Source organism: Lycium ferocissimum, chromosome 10, assembly GCF_029784015.1.
Source record: "Lycium ferocissimum isolate CSIRO_LF1 chromosome 10, AGI_CSIRO_Lferr_CH_V1, whole genome shotgun sequence".
Lineage (NCBI taxonomy): Eukaryota > Viridiplantae > Streptophyta > Magnoliopsida > Solanales > Solanaceae > Lycium > Lycium ferocissimum.
The window spans coordinates 52,654,020-52,664,009 of record NC_081351.1 but is presented as its reverse complement, the minus strand read 5'-3'; positions in this window follow the sequence as shown (position 1 = coordinate 52,664,009).

The following is a 9,990-nucleotide window of genomic DNA, read 5'->3' as shown; positions in this document are numbered from 1 at the left end:
ATATCATCACATTTTCTTTTAAAATCTTAGCAATATTTCTTAACCGTTTTGCTTAAACTTCAACATTGCATTTGCATCTTTAACCTTAATTAATTAACCTAAGTTTGGCCGGATAACCGTAAGTTAACGGATTCTAAAGGATGCCTAACCCCTTCCCTTTAGGATAATATAGAACCCTTACCTAGGATCATACTGGTTAAGCAGACTATTAACGGAGGTTTAGTTAGTTTTACCTTAGTTAATAATTAGGTGCCCTAATTCACCTTAAAATTAATTAGGTGGCGACTCCTTAAAAAAATAAGCAAACATTAGGAATCACCAATATGTTGTACTCTACCTTAACCCGGTTAAAATGGGGTATAACACTATCCTCATGTTTCAAGTGCACTCACCAGAAAGAAAATCCCTTTTTTCACACATATTTCAGCCTTTTTTTTTTTTTTTTTTTTTTTAACTTTGGGATGTCTAGAGAAATACACTCACACTCAGAGAGATGTTCAATGCGTGCAATTGTGATACCATAGGCTTAGCCGTCATGCAAGTATCTACTAATGTGAGAAACCTTGGCAAAGGATCACGTAGGGCTTGTTATCGGATTTTAATGTAGGCTTGGGAAAAGGGTAGGATATCATTTGGGTAAGGAGTGACTAATCCTTCCCTGAGCGTTGCACTGTGATTGTGCTTTCAATTTGTGTGCTCTGATGATGATCTACTTTGTTTTGTTGTCCCTTTCTTTTGTACTTGTGCGACTTCTTTTGCAAGTTGGAGCTTTTTTTTTTTTGTTTGTTTTGGGAGTTTGGGGTTGTATGCCTGAGACTCCATGGGGATTAAGATAATTGACGTGTGTTGTATGCCCGAAGTCTTGATGCTAGTTTCGGGTTATATGCCGGAGTGTGAAAAATATAAAATGGAATAACGGGTTGTCTGTCCGAGATCCTGAATGGCTGATTTTTTTTTTTTTTGTGGGCTCCTTCTTGCTTTAAAGGTCATTTTTCGTCTTTGTTTTTCTGGGACTGTTGAATCTTTTTTTTTTTGGAAGCTTTAGCTTGGATCTCTCAGGGAGGTCGGGCCAAGAGAGGGATAGTACGTGTATGCACTCAGAAATGATATAGGCTTATGATATGGCTGTCAAAGAAAAGGCATTAGGCTCAAAGGAGGAATGCTAGGGATAATGTTATTTGGTAGGTCAGAAAGGCTCAAACAGGTCAAAAAAGGCCTATGATCCTTTCCTATATCAAGAGTTGCTCATAATTTCGTCTCAACAGACATTCAGGCCAAGTTCTAGATCGATAATGCAATGCAATTGAACGCTATCTAAAGCTCACCACACAATGCACATCAAACAATGAAGTTGGTTTTGTTCTTGTCTTTGAAGCATGCAAGAGAATTTTTCAAGTGTCACTAAAGGTGTGAATGAGAGGTACTAAAAGAATCTATGGTTTACCACGAAGTCAGTCCTTTCTATCATATCGATTATTACTTGTTCCTTTCCTATGCATATCCTAACTGTGTTGGTACCAACCAATTCAAAGGTATAATTCTGTTTTTCTTCTTCTTTTTTTCTTTTTGTTTTGTATTTTTGAATAAGGGGGACCGAACCCAAGATGGGCTGCCTACGTATCTCATCTTTGACAAGAATCAGGTGCGCATAGTTCGTTCAGATAGAATAGAAAGAATAAAATATTTTTGTGATTTTTCAAAATAAAGGACTTTCTTATTTATTTTTGTGTGACTTTTGAATAGGGAATACCGAACCCAAAAGGGCTGCCTACTTATCTCATCAAATAAGAGAATCAGGTGAGCGTAGTTCGTTCAGATAGGTAGGAAGAAAGAAAATATTTTTGTGATTTTTCAAATAAAGGATTTTTTTTGTGATTTTTTAAATAATGAATACCGAATCTAAAAGGGATGCCTGCGTATCTCATCAAAGAAGAAAATCAGGTGTGCGTAGTTCTTGCAGATAAGATATAAGAAGAGGTGCCGATTGAAGGCCGAGTTTTGCAAGTACTTTGAAAGAAGGAAGAAGGGTGTGTTGATCGTAGGCACGGGGCTTTGAAAATTATCCAGGAAGGGACCAATCGTATGTTGCGAGCTTCGAAAATACATTGACAGGCGGACAGAAAAAATGAGTCGATCGCAGCTATAGCTTTTAAAATACTCTAACAGTGGCCGAGAAGAAGGATGTCAACCATAGATGGAGCCTTGACATTACTCCAGTATGTTGACAGGATTATTATGGAGGAAAAGGTTGGAGGTTGGCAGAGCTTTGACACTACTCTGCATCTATTGGCATGGCTGGCTATGAGGAAATGTCAACATCGGCGGAGCTTAAAAAACAATCTGTGTCCGCTAGCAAGGTGATAAAAGGGGATGTCGACCTTTATGGAGTTTCTAAAAGTACTCCGCGTCCATCGGTAAGATTGCAATGATTGGATGCCAAACTGTTTGCAGAGCTTTGACATTACTCCTTGTCAGTTGGCAAGATTATTGTATAGTTTGGGGGGAAGGATTTACTTGTGTTGAACCCTTGGGGTTAAAAAATAAAGGCCGACATGCCAAAGTTCTATGGCCTGCGATGCTTGGGAGAAGAAGAAAAGCTTATATCCCAGAATTTAGGACCAAAGCCGGGTGATGGCTGAGGTAAGCCTGGTATTGGCGCTGCTGGGTTTTGGATTTCAAGGGTTGATTGACGCTCTTAGAAGCCTTTTTGGAGAGCATCTTTGAACTGCTCCAAAATAATTGTCCTAGTTTTTTATTCCGGTGAATTATTCGGAAATAGTGGGGAGACCGAACCCTTATGTAGGGTTGTCTACGTATCTTGTCAGGACAAGAATCAAGTCAGACATAGTTTGGGCAGATGCGGTGTTGTATGTGATTTGTATGATTTCTATGAATTGGTGATTGTATTGAACAGAAGTGAGGCTATGAACAAGAGTTCGAATCTGGAGAAAGTGTGTTTCAGAGAGGGGAAGAATGTACAAGGCTGTATTAATTTTCTTGAAGAAGGTGGTAAAGTCCAAAACGGATGGTCATAAAGACCAGAAACAAGTGTGGAAAAGAATGATATGATGCAGAGACTGAAAATGGATGTGAGGGTTTGTAACAATTCTAGGCTCAACATAAGTCAGCCAAGATCGTCTAACAAAGTGGACGAGGCAGAAGATGCCTTATAAAGTATATATGTACAACTAAAGAATGTGTAGTAAATACAACATGTATAACAAATAAAGAATGTGTAATAAAGAATATGTAACAAGTAAGGGATAGCAATAACTCCGGCTAAAGCAGCAGCAAGATCATATGTATTCTAGGAGTAGATTTACTTAAGTTCGATAAAGAATAGCCGGACAACTGCGAGATGGCAAGTAGTAAGAACTAAGGAATTTGAAGAAGATTCGGAGGAGGGCAAAGCACAACTCGCGTGCGCAATATAAAGAAAACAGTAACATGTAATATCTTCAAACAAATAAGGAACACAAGTTTTGCTTTTGCTCGCGTCCTTTCAAAGATAATACTGTAGCAGTTCACAATATATATGTTACAAGTAATAATAATAAAAACAGATAAATAATCACATATCCCTCAAATGCTTACTTAAACTATATCTTTTTAGTTCAAAATCTAGGTAATCCCCAGCAGAGTTGCCATTCTGTTACGCCCTATTTTGAACGAGTCCAAGATAGTTTGCAATTTCACGGTTCTTCTAATTGGTTTAAAAAGGGTTAGAGTCGCCACCCTATTTTTAAGGAAAAACAGGAAACCTATATGTATTTGTGTGCCTACTCTATTTTTTAGCTCGGGAAACCTATGAGATTCTAGATAAGGGTTTTATTTTACCCCGAGGGGAAGGTGTTAAAAATCCCTCAGAGCCTCTCTGAAGACAGTTCTTAAATTTAGTTTAATTGAACACTAGAGGGGGATTATCTATCTGTTTATTGCTATTATTACCTATTTTCAACATGTTGTGATTTAATGGAAAGCTATACTAGGTGATGATATGCTAAGTATATACAGTGCATAAAAATGTATGTATACCAAGTATCAAATATATATAAAGAATGTGTATATAAAAAATGGGAATGTATAAAGGAGTATAAAAAATGTACCTGTAAGTATAAAAGTGTATCTATTGGTATAGAGAGCGTACATTTATTGGTATAATGTTAGTGTAAAGAATATATACAACTATATAAAGACTGTATAAAAGCGTTAAGAATGTATGTATATTAAACATACAATATCTGTATATTAAACATACAAAGAAGGTAATGTATATTAAACATATAAAAAGAAATGTGTAAAAAGTTGTATAACAAATATATACGGAGTGTATATTGTTAGTATTAAGAATGTATATTATAAGTATAGACGGTACATATCAAAAGTAAAAATTGTATGTAGAGTAATGTATAAAGAATGTATCTGAGTATATAAAGATGTAAAAAGTTACATATGAGCGAATATAAAAAGTTGTAAAGAACTGTTTTTAAAGAAAGTGTTTGAAAAGTGACTAAGTTAATTGAGTTGCATCTTCCTTCATGTAAAGGGATGATTTTTTTTTTTTAAGGGCTGATCAAAGAATAGAAAAAGCGTATTTGAGAATTACAGAATACTTATGAAAGAATTACTTGTAAAAAAGTTAAATATTTAAGGAAAAACTAAAGATAAATGTACGAAAAGTATATTGATAGAGAAAGGCAAAAGAATGTGCTTTGAAATAAAGAATAAACTAATGTTTTTGTCTAAACATCAAAAGTGAGTTAATTAACCAAGTATTTATATCGAGTCAATATAATCAATTTATGAAAGTGTAGACAGCCTAAGTCTTGCCTAAAGCGAATAACGAACTTTAAATTAAACATATAAGCGACAAGTAATTAAATATCCCTGCCCAACATTAAAGTAAAGTTTTCACTCCGAGTTTATGTTTTGTACAATTTTAAATAACGCGCGAAAGTAAATACAAACAAGGATTTGATGAAGTATTCGGGCTCCCTCCAAGTGTCGTGTTCGAGATGTGTCTCCGGGTATCTGTATAAACACTTAGTAAAAGTGTTAGTAAAAGAATAAACAACTATCGAATGAATTACAAAGTGAATATATAAACTTAAAATAAAAATCTGTCTTTTGTACAGGAGAGGCCTTGGAAAACGACGAGAATTTCTTCATCGGCCAAAAGTGTAAAATTTGTAATAAATTGCAAGATGAAAGAAAAATGTATAGGCTAAAATAATTTGAAAAATCAAGAAGTAAAAGATGTGACATAAAAGTCTTAAAAAAGTAATTTGACATAAAGTCTTAAAAAGGTTATTTGACATAAAGTCTTTAAAAATGGTATTTCACAAAACTGAGGGTGAAACTTGATTTGGCCTTGGGATGTAGTGTAAAAGTGTATATGTATATAAAGGAAATAGATGAATACAAAAATTAAAATATATGTAAATGTAAATCTGATGTAGAGAAAATGTAAAGAGCAAAATGGGTAGAGATCAAATAAAATAGGCATATAGTGTGATGGTACAAAAAAAGTAAAAGAAAATGCTTGAAAATGTATAAATGTATAAAAAATAAAATAAAAATTGTAGAGACAACATGACAACAGTGTAAAGATAATGTATGAAAAATATAAGGATAATGTAGAGACAATAAAGTGCATTCTTTTTAATGAAAAGTCTCCCTTCTTCACTTAGCAGTTAGGTAAAATAAGTATGTACATGTATATATGTATATAATGTATGGTATAAAAATATATAAAAGAATATAGAGATGTAAAATGATGTAAAGGAAAAAATGTGGGTTAAAGTGGAAAAAAGATGTATGAAAAATGTAGAGAAAATATATGAAGAAAATGTAGAGACAATGCATGAATAGATATAAACAAAATGCATGAATAAATGTAAAGACAATACATGAATAAGTGTAGAGACAAATGCATGATTAAATATAAAGACAAATGCAAGAATAAATGTAAAGATAAATGTATGAATACATGTAAAGACAAATGCTTGAATAAATATAAAGACAATGTATGTTATGTATATAAAAAATATAAAGACGATATATGAAAAAAGAAGAGAGAGAAAAAAAATATAAAGAGAGAAAGAAGATGCTAGCCTTTCTAGTCTTCCGATGAAGAGAAAATATAAAGAGTGTAGAGAGAAGAAAAAATATATGTGAGGTACCGTGAATTGGTCAAAAAATATGAAGACCCATCTCCTCTATTTATAATACAAAATGACCCCTTCTTTTGTCTAAAAAAATAAAGGACTACACCACATTGTCCCCTTAATTCCGCATTTGGTCTTTAGGTTATTGTCCAATGAAAATTTCACCCTTTTAACCAATGTATAAAAATCTATTAACCAATGGATGAAGAACCCAACCCATCACTTCAAATGTCACCTTTGTAAAAAGTGACAAGACCTTGACTTGATCATATTCTTGCTCTGCGTTTAAGAATTAATTGCCCCGATTTTCTCTACGCTAGCGGACTGTACTAAAATATAGTTAACTAATACATGTATAAATAATAATGTGAATATAAAATATAAATATTAATGTATAAGATACGAAAATGTACTGCTATAAAATAAAGAAACAATTATTAATTGCACAAAATGGTAGTAGTACGCTGTACATGTGCAAAAATAATGATTCTTAAAAATGACAATAAATTGATAAATTCTTAAAATAAGGATAATCATCGACAAATTGTTGAAAAATGAAAAAAATGTGTAAAAATGCTATTCCGTGGTCTTTAACGAATCAGGGCCCCCCAAAACGTTAATTTTAAGCATGGCGATCCAAAATTAGGTGTCAACAACTTGTCCCTCTTCGACCGAGACGATGAAATAGTTTTCGGACAAAGACGTTGACATGTAACCTATTTTGGCTCAGCAAAGAGTTACTAAAGGGATATGTAAGGAGAAAGAAGCCAAAAATTGATAGAGCTTTGACAATACTCTTCGTCCGTCGGCCGGGTTGTGATAAAAAGAAAAATGATAAAAAGGGAAGGATTTTTCAGGGCCGAAAAACATTCATGTACCCATGTCATGGGTCCCAAAATTGCCCCAGTGTCGAGCTACGAGACGCTGGGAGGGTGCAAGATTGTATACTTACTGGGAAAAGAATGATTCTTGTCCCGATGTGACCGAACTCTGCTTAGAGTTTCCTACATATCTCTCGTCCATCACGAGAATCAGGTCAATGTAGTTCGAAAAATGATAACTAATGGATGTTGTGGAAATTTTTGATCGTCCGATCAAAATTTTGCCCCAGTGTTGTTGGTGTGGTCCTAGCAAGTGTAGGACGAAGGATGGTCATGCTCGAATTCGAGCTACCTACATATCCCTGAGATGGGAGTCAAACCGATTGTAGTTCGAAAAAATGATTTTAGGAGGAAAATGATGTGTTGCTATAGGGGTGACCGAACTCAGAGCCATGGATTAAAATGGACTACAGAGTTGTGTGTCAGGATCCTGGTGAAAACTTCAGGTTGTGTGCCGAAGCTTTGAATAGGGAGGGGTTTTGAATTGCGTGTGAGGACCTTGATGCATACTCCGGTTTGCGTACTGAAGCCTTGAAATGAAATGAAATCTCATGTTGTCTGTCAAGATCCTGATGCATACTTTGGTTTGTGTGCTAGAGCTTTGAAATGAAATAGCCGTATTTGAAGGTGGACGCCGGCAAAATAAAGCTAAAATACCCGTATTTGAAGGTGGGTGCCTGACAGAAATTAATATACCCGCATTAGAAGGTGAGCGTCTGACAGAAATCGAAATATCCGTATCAGAAGGTGGGCGCCTGAATAAAATTAAAGCACCCGCATTAGAAGGTGGGCGGCTGAATGAAATTAAAATACTCGCATTAGAAGGTGGGCGCCTGACTGAAATTAAAATACCCGCATTAGAAAGTGGCGCCTGTAAAATGTACTTGAAATGAAATATCCGCCTTAGAAGGTGGGCACCTGATGAAATTAAAATCCTGGCATTAGAAGGTAAAGGGCTGACTGAAATTACAATACCCGCATTAGAAGGTGGGTACCCGATTGAAATTAAAGTACTCGCATTAGAAGGTGGGTGTCTGACTGAAATTAAAATAGCCACAATAGAAGGCGGGTGCCTGATGAAATTAAAGACCCGCATTAGAAGGTGGGCGCCTGATTGAAAGTAAAATACCTGTATTAGAAGGTGGGAGCCTGACATAAATTAAAATACCCGCATTAGAAGGTGGGGGCGCCTGATTGAAATTAAAATACTCGCATTAGAAGGTGGGTACCTGGACTGAAAATTAAATACCCAGATTAGAAGGTGGGCGCCTGATGAAATTCAAATACCCGTATTAGAAGGTGGGCGCCTGACTGAAATTAAAATACCTGCATTAGAAGGTGGGCGCCTAAACTGAAATTAAAATACCTGCATTAGAATGTGGGTGCCTGATTGAAATTAAAATACCCACATTAGAAGGTGCGTGCCTGACTAAAATTAAAATACCCGCATTAGAAAGTGGGCGCCTATAACTTTTTTTTTTGATGCATTTTTCGTTGTTTTTGTTGTAAAGAATATTGAAAAATGAAGATGTGAAGAGAATCGTATCTTGACTTCAGTTGGTACCGACAATTAGTTTTGTGCATAAGAATTTCATCATTTTCTGCCCAGCTAACCGAGCTTGACTTGGGGATAATTCCTATAGCTTCAAGTGGTACCTCAAACATACCTAAGTATCGACAAGATTTGTTCATCTTGCTTCAAGTAAAGGTTTTGAACTATACTTATCCTCATGTTTCAAGTGCTCTCACCATAAAGAAAGTCCCTTTTTTCACACATATTTCAGCAATTGTGATACCATAGGCTTAGCCGTCATGCAAGTATCCACTAATGTGAGAACCCTTGGCATAGGATCACGTAGGGCTTATTATCGGATTGGAATGTAGGCTTGGAAAAAGGGTAGGATATCATTTGGGTAAGGAATAACTAATCCTAACCTTAGCGTTGCACTATGATTGTGCTTTCAATTTATGTGCTCTGATGCTGATCTGCTTCGTTTTGTTGTCCCTTTCTTTTGTACTTGTGCGACTTCTTTTACAAGTTGGAGTTTTTTTTTTTTTCTGGAGTTTGGGGTTGTATGCCTGAGACTCTGTGGGGGATTAAGAGAATTGACGTGGGTTGTATGCTCGAAGTCTTGATGCTAATTTCGCATTGTATGCCGGAGTGTGAAAAATATAAAAAGGAATGTCGGAGTGTGGGCTCCTTCTTGCTTTAGGGGTCATTCTTCGTCTTTGTTTTTCTAGGACTGTTGAATCTTTTTTTTTTTTTTGGAAGCTTTAGCTTGGATCTCTATCCGCGGTTGCATGTTTTTAGTGCGCTCAGGGAGGTCGGGCTAAGAGAGCGATAGTATGTGTATGCACTCTGAAATGATATAGGCTTATGATGTGGTTGTCAAAGAAAAGGCTTTAGGCTCAAAGGGGGAATGCTAGGGATAATGTTATTTGGTAGGTCAAAAAGGCTTAAATAGGTCGAAGAAGGCCCATGATCCTTTTCTATAACAAGAGTTGCTCATAATTTCGCCTCAACAGACATTCAGGCCAAGTTCTAGATCAACAATACAATGCAATTGAACGCTATCTAAAGCTCACCACACAATGCACATCAAATCATGAAGTTGGTTTTGTTCTTGTCTTTGAAGCTTGCAAGAGAATTTTCCAAGTGTCACTAAAGGTGTGAATGAGAGGTACCAAAAGAATCTATGGTTTACCATGAAGTCGGTCCTTTCCATCATATCGATTATTACTTGTTCCTTTCCTATGCATATTCCTAACTGTGTTGGTACCAACCAATTCAAAGATATAATTCTCTTTTTTTTTTTCTTTTTTTTTTTTGTATTTTTGAATAAGAGAGACCAAACCCAAGATGGGCTGCCTACGTATCTCATCTTTGATGAGAATCAGGTGCGCGTAGTTCGTTCGGATAGAATAGAAAAAAATAAAATATT